The sequence below is a fragment of the Coregonus clupeaformis genome, chromosome 7 (assembly GCF_020615455.1).
Source record: "Coregonus clupeaformis isolate EN_2021a chromosome 7, ASM2061545v1, whole genome shotgun sequence".
In the NCBI taxonomy this organism is placed as follows: Eukaryota; Metazoa; Chordata; class Actinopteri; order Salmoniformes; family Salmonidae; genus Coregonus; species Coregonus clupeaformis.
Genome location: NC_059198.1, coordinates 7,480,239 through 7,491,469, shown reverse-complemented (window position 1 = coordinate 7,491,469; position 11,231 = coordinate 7,480,239). Strand labels below are relative to the sequence as shown.

The 11,231-nt window shown below is 42.6% G+C and overlaps 1 pseudogene; it reads left to right on the top strand.

Annotated features, from left to right (window-relative positions):
- The first annotated feature begins 3,997 nt into the window (after positions 1-3,997).
- Positions 3,998-5,871, top strand: LOC123491303 (annotated as a pseudogene).
- Positions 5,872-11,231: the final 5,360 nt, after the last annotated feature.

Genomic DNA, 11,231 nt, shown 5'->3' with positions numbered 1-11,231 from the left:
CTTGATTATGTGTCTTTAAGTTCACGTTGTTTCTGTCTTGTGGTTGTGTGTAGTTGTTCATTGTCAGCAGGTGTTTCCTTGTCAAGTTTGTGCTCTATTTCTGTAGAGTGTCCGCACTATTGTGCGTGTTTTGTTTATTACGCTGAGTGCGTTATTTTTCTTGTGCCTCCGGCTCTGTTTGTAGCCGTTCATTTCTGTGGACTTTATTAAAGTATTTTGGACTACTTCTGCATCCTGCATCTGATTTCCACACCACCCCTACGCCAGCTCTGACAATGAGTCTGAAGGTTGGCAGTAATAAGCAATAATAATGTTGCATTTATAACCAAATGGGAAGATGGTAATTACGAGTTGTGAAGTTGTAAATATGAGTTGGATGCATGAGAATAAACTGAGAATAAAAATGGGTTTAGGAGAAAGCAGATTATTCAGTAGACATTCCTATCGGTCCTAGACTATGGCAACATCATCTATATGAACGCAGCTGCCACTTCATTAAAGCTGTTAGATGCAGTTTATCATAGCGCACTGCGCTTTATTACAGGTGACAATTTTAGTACTCATCACTGCATTCTCTACCAGAAAGTTGGTTGGCCCTCTTGATGTCACGTAGGTTGATATATTGCTATGTTTTCATTTACAAAGCCCTTTTACAAAAATTCCCACTGTACCTAACATCATAACTAAACTTTAGACATAAGAGCTATCACACCCGGTCTCAGGGATGGCTAACTCTGGAAATTCCCCTTTTGGTCTCTACTGAGTTAGGTAAATCAGCTTCTTGCACCTTATTTGTGGAACAATCTTCAAAATGTTCTTACATTTTATGTTCTGGTGCCTCTAGGCCAATTCAGAAAGCTGATGGAGGACCTTATTACTGATGAATGTGTTTGTTTTTTATGACCGTGTTTTTCTTTCTTTCTGCTTGCATTTTGTATTTATATTTTGATGTGTGTATTTTCTGTAATTTATGTAATTCAGGGCTAATCTGTAAAAGTCTCACTGATAAAATAAAGGTAAAATAAAATACTGCTGAAAATGCTGGTATCAAGGTAATTTCCTTAATTGGTGAGGTCAGAGTTCAGCATGTGGGAGAAGTCGAAGCTCAGGGATGACAGACAAGCTTCCCACTAGTAATTACCAGTTGGAGGGCCCTTAAAGCTCATTACTAAGCTAAGGACCCTGGAACTAAACACCTCCCTCTGCAACTGGATCCTGGACTTCCTGATGGGCCGCCCCCAGGTGGTAAGGGTAGGTAACAACACATCTGCCACGCTGATCCTCAACACGGGGGCCCCTCAGGGTCACGTGCTCAGTCCCCTCCTGTACTCTCTGTTCACTCATGACTGCATGGCCAGGCATGACTCAACAACATCATTAAGTTTGACGACGACACAACAGTGGTAGGCCTGATCACCGACAACGATGAGACAGCCTTAGGGAGGAGGTCAGAGACCTGGCCGTGTGGTGCCAGGATAACAACCTCTCCCTCAACGTGATCAAGACAAAGGCGATGATTGTGGACTACAGGGAAAAAAAGAGGACAGAGCACACCCCTATTCTCATCGACGGGGCTGTAGTTGAACAGGTTGAGAGCTTCAAGTTCCTTGGTGTCCACATCACCAACAAACTATCATGGTCCAAACATACTAAGACAGTCGTGAAGAGGGCACGACAAAGCCTATTCCCTCTCAGGAGACTGAAAGGATTTGGCATGGGTCCTCAGATTCATAAAAAGTTATACAGCTGCACTGTCGAGAGCATCCTGACCGTTGCATCACCGCCTGGTATGGCAACTGCTCGGCCTCCGACCGCAAGGCACTACAGAGGGTAGTGCGTACGGCCCAGTACATCACTGGGGCCAAGCTTCCTGCCATCCAGGACCTCTATACCAGGCGGTGTCAGAGGAAGGCCCCAAAAATTGTCAGCCTCCAGCCACCCTAGTCATAGACTGTTCTCTCTGCTACCGCACGGCAAGCGGTACCGGAGCGCCAAGTCTAGGTCCAAAAGGCTTCTTAACAGCTTCTACCACCAAGCCATAAGACTCCTGAACAGCTAATCATGGCTACCTGGACTATTTGCATTGTCCCCCCTACCCAACCCCACCCCCTCTTTTACGCTGCTGCTACTCTGTTTATTATCTATGCATAGTCACTTTAACTCTACTCACATGTACATATTACCTCAATTACCTCGACTAACCGGTGCCCCCGCACTTTGACTCTGTACCGGTGCCCCCTGTATGTAGCCTCCCTACTGTTATTTTATTTTACTGCTGCTCTTTAATAATTTGCTATTTTTATTTTTTACTTATCTATTTTTTATTGAACACTTTATTTATTTTCTTAAAACTGCATTGTTGGTTAAGGGCTTGTAAGTAAGCATTTCACTGTAAGGTCCACACCTGTTGTATTCAGCGCATGTGGCAAATACAATTTTATTTGATTTGGAGAAGGTGGAAAGCTTCAAGTTCCTTGATGTACACATCACTGACAAACTGAAATGGTCCACCTTGTGACATACCTCCACAGTGTGGTGAAGAAGGCGCAACAGGAGGCTGAAGAAATTCGGCTTGGCACCTAAAACCCTCACAAACTTTTACAGATGCACAATTGTGAGCATCCTTTCGGGGTGTATCACCGCCTGGTACGGCAACTGCACCGCCCGCAACTGCAGGGCTCTCCAGAGGGTGGTGCGGTCTGCCGAACGCATTACCAGGGTCAAACTACCCTCCCTCCAAGACACATACAGCACCCAATGTCACAGGAAGGCCAAAAATATCATCAAGGACATCAACCACCCGAGCCACTGCCTGTTCACCTCGCTATCATCCAGAAGGCGAGGTCAGTACAGGTGCATCAAAGCTGGGACCGAGAGAATGAAAAACAGCTTCTATCTCAAGGCCATCAGACTGCTAAATAGCCATCACTAGCACATTAGAGGCTGTTGCTGCCTGTTGAAATCATTGGCCACTTTAAGAAATGGAACACTAGTCACTTTAATATGTTTACATATTTTGTACTACTCATCGTATATGTATATACTGCATTCTACTCTATAATATTCTACTGTATGTTAGTCCATGCCGCTTTGTCCATATATGTATATATTCTTATATTCCATTCCTTACTAGTTTTGTGTATTGGGTTTATGTTGTGAAATTGTTAGATATTACTTGTTAGATATTACTGCACTGTCGGAGCTAGAAGCACAAGCATTTCGCACACCCACTATAACATCTGCTAAACACGTGTAGTGACAAATAACATTTGATTTGGATTTGATTCAACTGGATTTGTACCAGTCCTATATGTGGTAAATACTACCTTCCCACTTGGTTATGAATGCAGCATAAGTAAGGAGCCAGCCATTTATTGCAGTTAAAGAGACAGCGACAAGCCACACCTCTGGGTCAGCATGCCTTGCAATAGTAAAAGATAAGGGAAGAAAATAGTTAGGCTGGTCTTTATTGACTTAACTTTATGACATAACTCATCCGTCTGAGTTTGTCATCTGCCCAGCCCACCTTTCATTGATGCAGTACATCTGTACAGTTATTATCCTATGTCGACTTCCAATGACTGAGAGGCAGTATATAAATCATGTTGTTAAGCATTTCTTAATGAATGGGGTGCAGTTTGATTCAGGTAAGTAAATTATTAAACTTAAATTCATGCAATCTTGCATACCAAACATTAATTTTGACTGCATTCCTATAAACAAAATGGCAAACTATGCGGTGGACAGACAATTGTCCATTGTTTTAAAATACTACTACTGCAATCGTTTTTTTGCTACAAAGTTGGATTGTTCATTGTAGTGTGATCAATAACGCCCCAAACCTCACCTATATGTCTATAGTATTTGCCATTCAAACGGATCAATAATCCCATAGAAGGGAAGAAGAAAGGGAAAGGATGGATGCATTTCAAAAGTATTGGAACAGGTCCCTGCTAGTATTTTCTTCCTGCTTTTTCTCGCTCCTCCCACCTCTTTTTACACCAATCGAAAGCATTTCTCTGCTCATACGCTTTAGCTAGCTAGTTAGCCTTTTTAGCATCTGTGTTACACAATTGTGTCTCTAGGTCAAACCAGAATCAGCGTATCGAGAAGAAGGAACTAGCAAGCTAGCTAGCTAGCTTCTTCAACAGCCATGGGTGTGCAAGTCAAAGTCGAATACTGGTATGTTTATTTTCCATTTATTTGATTATTCGCCTTTTTTCTAAGCAGCTCCCATGCGTTTTAGCTAGCTAGCTAGCAGTTCGAACTAGCCACCTTCATAGCACAGATAGTACCCACACATTGATTATGAAACGGGCTGTGTTTTATGCTAGCTAACGTTAGTTGGTGAATGTTTACCTTAAACATTGTTGGACATTTCCCCCCAACCACTTTAGGGTTAATTATTGATCACTAAGTCATGTTTTTGTTTTGTCGTTGTCTTTAGCGGTGGATGAGGGTACGACGCTATCAGGACTCGCGCGGGTTGTCCGCGGAGTTCACTGAAGCGGAGAGGTGTCAGGCTTCGTAGGAAGGCAAGGTAAGTTGGTCCTTTCGACATAGCCTACTACAGACAATGCAGGTACGTACAGTGTTGGGAAGGACACAGTACTAATGTGAAGTATTTTGACATAGCTACATATTCTCTCCTCTGTGTAGCGATATACTCACTGGACAGTTTATTAGGTATACATCTAGTACTGGGTTGGACCCCCCCCTTTGCCTCCAGAACAGCCTGAATTCTTCGGGGAATTAATTATTCAAGTCGGAAAACATTCCATAGGGATGTTGGTCTACACTGATGGCATCATGCAGTTGCTGCAGATTGGTCCGTGGTACACCACCGCCACCAGCCTGTACCGTTGACACCAGGAAGGATTGGTCCATGGATTCATGCTGCTTACGCCAAATCTCTACCATCAGGAACCGGGATTTGTTGGACCAGGCAACGTTTTTCCACTACTCAATTGTCCAGTGTTGGAGATCGCGTGCCCACTGGAGCCGTTTCTTCTTGTGTTTAGCTGATAGGAGTGGAACCCGGTGTGGTTGTCTGCTGCAATAGCCCATCCGTGACAAGGATCAATGAGATGTGCGTTCTAAAATGCTGTTCTGCACACCACTGTTGTGCTGTGCCGTTATTTGTCAGTTTGTGGCCTGCCTGTTAACTTGCACGATTCTTGCCATTCTCCTTTGATCTCTCATCAATTAGCTGTTTTAGCCCACAAGACTGCCGCTAACTGGATTTTTGTGTTTTTTGCACCATTCTCGGGAAACCCTAGACACTGTTGTGTGTGAAAAGCCCAGGAGGGCGGCATTTTCTGAGATGCTGGATCTGACGTGTCTGGCACCGACAATCATACCACGCTCAAAGTAACTTAGGTAACTCGTTTTGCCCATTCAATCACACAGTAACTGAATGCCTCTGCTGGTCTGCCTGCTTTATATAGCAATCCACAGCCACGTGACTCACTGTCTGTAGGAGTTAACCATTTTCGTGAACAGGGTGGGGTACCTAATAAACTGGCTTGTGAGTGTATGTCTCTACTTTAGTCTCAAAGACTACATTGTTTAGCCTTGATTTTATGCTTTCGTTTCTGCAGGCAGTTTTGAGATTGAGATCAATGGGAAAGTAGTCTTCTCCAAGCTTGAAACAAGCGGCTTCCCATATGAAGACGACGTAAGTTGTTAAGTTCTTACAAAGCTGGCATTTTAATGTCTGACCCACTGTCTGTGTGTCAACTGCCAATGACTAGCGCCATTGACACAAGATATCTTATCCCCCTGCAGGTCATGGGACGCTATCCAGAAAGCCCATGATGGCAAGCCAGTGGAGAAGATCACCAAGAGCCGCCGCCTTGTGTCATCCTGTAGATCTCCTCTCCTTCTATCCTCCAACCCTGGCCTCTCCCGAACAGCAGCATGCTGAAGACAGACGCTGCACTCCCGATCACTGCCACTGTCATCACTCACATCAGCCTTTGCACTAACCGGGCATGAGGGTGACACACAACTCTCTCTGTTGAAACTACACTAGCAGAGTTGGACTAAGACCACTGAAGCCGCTGTGCTTTGATTTAGAGTACAACCTGTCGTAAGGTTTTGTTGTACCTTCTCTCCTCCCTCTCTCTCTGCTCTCATTGTGTTCCAGGACTTATATGATTACTGTAGCCCAAAGCTGAAAGGTTTATAGTATGATAACCCCAGTCCTGGTAGCTCCTATGTTATGGGATCAGAGAAAGGGAGGAGACCGTAAGATGGAGGGGCAAACGGGTTGGGGGACACCCTGTTATATTCCGAAAGCCTCATTGCCTGGCAGACAGTTACTGCCTGATTGTTCTAATTCCTCTCAAGAAGGGAAGGAGCTAAATTATTTTCAGCCCTCTGTGAAAATAATTAAAGCTCTAAGCGTCATAAGCCCTGTTTCACAACTTGTATCCTGTACCTACTATGCTGATGAACGTGCTGCTTAAACCTGTCACTGTCAATGCAATGTTTGTCAATTGATTTAATAAGATGTGTTCTAAAGTCTATAAATGGGAGACACTTTAAACTAGGTGGAAACTTATACTTTTTTACAAGGTTTTTGTGTCAGTTCTGTCATTACAACTTTTGTTTATTTTTAAAACTAGTGTATCTCTATCGGAACTTGGATGTAATATATATTATTATTTTTTGTCCATTTTATAGCTAATCTGCCTGGAGCATTCCAGGCAGTGTCTTTAACAGTGAACTAGGTTTCTGTTTTGAACTGTTCTCTTTAGCCGAAACGTGAGAAACACCGTAGTAGCCAAACCTGTATACTGCCACTGAATCATAGATAATGCATTTTCATTGACTCTGTGGCTTTTATATATGATCAGCTTTACTATTAGTAGAGCTGAACTCTGCAAGTAGATAAATCCTTAGTTGTTTTGAAGGCCATCTCCACTGGTCTGTCTATCACTAACTACACCCTCATCAGCATCTGTTTATGCGCACACGTTTATTGAATATCATCTCTGAATATTATTTTTCCGCGTTGCCCAGGCTGTCAAGTATAATACCCATTGGGAGAACTTCTATCACAAAATCAATTAAGGATTATTTAACTGTATACAATATGTTAGTATTATCTTTCTTAACGTGTCATGTTCAAAACGACTTAACATGTCTTTTTTCTTCTTTGTTTCACTTCAGTAATAACTACTCAACTCCATAAGAATGGAAAAACAATTGAAATCTAAAGTGCTATGTAACAACATACTAACATGTTATTATTAGAGTATTGGCTCATTCACAGGTCTGAACTGTTCTTACAAGTACATCCCCATGGCAACAAAGCACCTCAGGTGTGTTACTCAGGAAGTCTCAGTAATTACTCTCTTGTTTGATGCTCACATTCAGACATCTAATACCACTGTCATGTGATCATTCTATGGGGGGAACAGGTGTTTGTGTGCTGTTGGCTACACCCACGCTGTAATGTCAACACAGCCAGCCATGACAAACAGAGCAGGAAGAGAAGAGCCTTTGGAGCAAGTAAGCATTTTGGTAAGTTTCATAGCATTGTACCTTCATTGATCAAACCCTGTTGACTGGCTACAGCATAGTGAGTCCGAGTGTTTTTTCCTGTATTGAATGTGTTAAGTTAGGCTTGGGGTCAATTTCATTTTAATTAATTACATTCAGGAAGTACACTGAAATTATAATTACATTAGAAAGAGTTTGAATGATAATTGCAATTAAAATTTCATTTTTCTTCCTGAATTGGCTGGTGTTAAGTTCAAAATACCACTGCCATAAGCTACCTATGTATCAAGGCTAACTGAAATGTTTCCAACTCACTCTGAGTAGGAATAGATCCTCTCAGATATTACATTTTGTGGAGTGTGTTGTTCCTTCATGCTATGGTCTTGACTCCAGTACACACATGGAACTCCACTACCCTGCCCAGCTATATTATTGTCTCAATACACGTTTCAATGTTTTTCTAGAACTTATCCAATACTGAAGTAACAGATAGAAACTTGAAATAACTCAGGAAGGATGAGCCTTTGGAGACTTGATTGTCAATTGTTTTTGTTTTTGCAATGTTTCATTGTTTGTTTTACCTGAAAAAAACAGTTAACTATCATCTAGTAACTTGTCTGTTTCAGTTGATCACTGTCCCAACCCTACCTGGGGACAGTCAAACTGTATTCTAATATACCCTTTTTAGACTTACTCATGACTAAGGAGGCAGGCTACGTATTGCTCCATTTGTTTTCATAATTGAGGTTTCTTACTCCTCCCACCTCAGTCAGCCAGGCAAAACACTCTTTACACCAGCGAAGCACACTCAAGAAGAAAGGAGTGAGAAGAAGAATCTGAGCCAAAAGCCACAAGTGGGGTGTGGTGTAGATCAGAGTGGAATACTGGTAGGTTTATATTAATTTAAATTTGGGAGGAAAGTGCGTTTGTTTTACGGAGGCCGGAAACTATGGAAATTATATGGAAATATGGCAACTGCCATACCTTTTAACACCCAGATTTAGTCTGTATGTTGATATTTTATGCTGTTTTAATTATTCATCACTGTTTTGGCTTTCTTATCACTGTTTTAGTGGCCAACAGGCCTTACGAGCCCCGCTACAAGAAACTTCAGCAGGCTGTCGCGCTGTGGGGTTTCCTGAGGCGGAGGTGTGTCAGGCTTTGTAGGACGAAAAGGTCAGCTGGATACCCAATCAATCACATTTATTTTATAAAGCCCTGTTTTACATCAGCAGCTGTCACAAAGTGCATAGTACAGATACCCAGCCTAAAACCCCAAAGAGCAAGCACCGCAGATGCAGAAGCACAGTGGCTACGAGTGAAATGTATTGTGCAAATGTGTTGTAATATTTACCTATTCTTTTGGTAAAAATACCATGTTTTCACAGCCTGTTTTGTGTATGTGTTGTCAAGGTTGAACCTACATATTGTTTTGAAGATAAGTGTGGATGCTGTTGTTTCTACAGGCAGCTTTGAGTTGGAGATCAACGGGGAGCTGGTCTTCTCCAAGCTGGAAACAGGTGGCTTCTCCAAGGAAAAGGATGTGAGTACCGAGGCGTTGCCTCCTCTGAAGTTGCAGAACGCTCAACTTCAGCCAAGAGTTTGTTCACTGAAATTGACACAAATGTTGTGAAATTGACGCAAATGGTCTCAACAATGTGTATGCCCCCCTTCAGGTCAGGGACGCCCTCCAGAACACCTATGATGTGGTATCAAGTGGGAGAAGTGGGACCAGAAATCGCCCACCTTGTGCCATCCTGTAGATCTCAATTCCCACCATCGGGTCTAACCGTGATCACTCAGACCAATGCGCTGCTGTCTGTCACCACCCACACAGCAGAGACTCTTTTCTATCTAGAGACCTTTTTGGTTGTTCCTTCTTTCTTTCTCTCTCTCTGCTCCCATTGTAGTGTTCCAGGACTTTATATGATTACTGTAGCCCAAAGCTGAAAGGTTATAGTATGATGACCCCAGTCCTGCAGCTCCTGAGTGTTATGGGATCAGGAGAAAGAGAGGAGATGGGGGAGACTGGTTGGGTGGGGATTTCCATGCCTATCTGTTTACAGCACCATCATCAAGCCAGACAAACAATTAATTGAGCTACAAAAGCCTGTCTCTCGCTGTGTTATTGTGCATTGACTCTCTCCCTATATTGCAACTCATGCTTTGAGATAAACTTTATGTTAAGTAGAACTGGTCAGCTGAGTAGATGAATTGATAGTTATGGTTATGAAGGCCCCACCACTGGTCTGTCTGAACACTAACGAGCATCAGCCCATGTTCTTCACATTTTAATTATCATTGCTGAATACTGTTAAGATTGCTGATGACAATGTGTGATACCAACTGGGAGGACTTCAATCTCTAAATAAAATAAAATGACATTGTTTGTTGCTTTTGTTTTCTTCCTAACTGATTGTCATGTTCAGAACTCAGGGCTTTACTGGCAACACAGGGGGAAGGAGAGAGACTGCAACCCATATAGACAACACTTATTTTCACTGAGCACATTTGTACACCAGAGGGTGACACATGGAACATCCTCTGCCTACAATTTTCTATGACTTGCCAGTACTCAATTCAGCATGAAAAAGTCCTATTTCTGTGTAAGTGATATTTGCTGAATTAGTTTTCACATGTTTATTTGACTTCTACAGTATGTTCTATGTGGTGGACTGTCTGTTGGAATTTCTTTTGCTTGGGTTGATGGTTTTGCACTTTAGCCCTTTATGAGTTTCTGCTCCTTGGGTGGTAAGTGGCTGACACTGGCTAGGTGGGTCCAGGGCACAGCCTCTGGTAAGGAGTGATAATTCATGTCAGCCTGCTTGCTCTAGGGGGCTGATAGAGCCTATCAGTCTGAGCCCACATGAGCTCCATAGTACTGTCACCGCCTCTGCCACCTATTTTTCAGCCACTCACAATTCCCATCAGAACTTGATAGAATTGAAGCATCCAACATTAGCATTGTGTAATTCATAAATGGGGTTGCCATGATAATTTTTGCAAGAGACCCTCCATACCAGCCAACATTGGAATTCTTAGCTCTGTGAAGAATGAATGTTTATGCTGTTATTGGTTTGTGATATGATTTGTTAGGAGGAGATCCCTTCCTGCATCAGGTTTGGATCAGTTATAAAGCTGGTAAGGGACTGTATGTCACAAGAAGGGATGCAACCCAAACAGCCTCATTAGTCTTTCAATATTGTGGCCACTACCGGAATACATAGTTCCTTGCAGGGATGGAAACCCAGGACACCATGACTCCTAAGACAAAACAACCCCAAGAGAATGAAGTCCCCACTAAGTGTCTGCATATTACATACGATAATGCTAAAGAGGTACAGCACAGAGGCATATGGACACAGCAGACAGCCCTCCAACTCCACTATTAATGATAACCGACCCAGCGCCACAGCAGAATCGGCTAAGTATTTTCTCTATCCCTGTCCGTCCATATTTCTCTCTCTCTCTCTCTCCCCTCTCTCGTCAGGGGCTTCTCCCCTTTTGATTTGTCAGATTATTTATTGTTTTCTCAGTAATTCAATACCTTTGATACTCCCTCAACAAGACACGCTTTATCACTCCCAGAATAAGCTTCAGCTCCTGCTTATTACATTTGACTTACATATACATAACATAAAAAGGTTTATTCAGATCACATGTTCACAATGAGTACATTACAATACCATTTAGCTCCAAGACAGGTGCCATAAATTGAATCG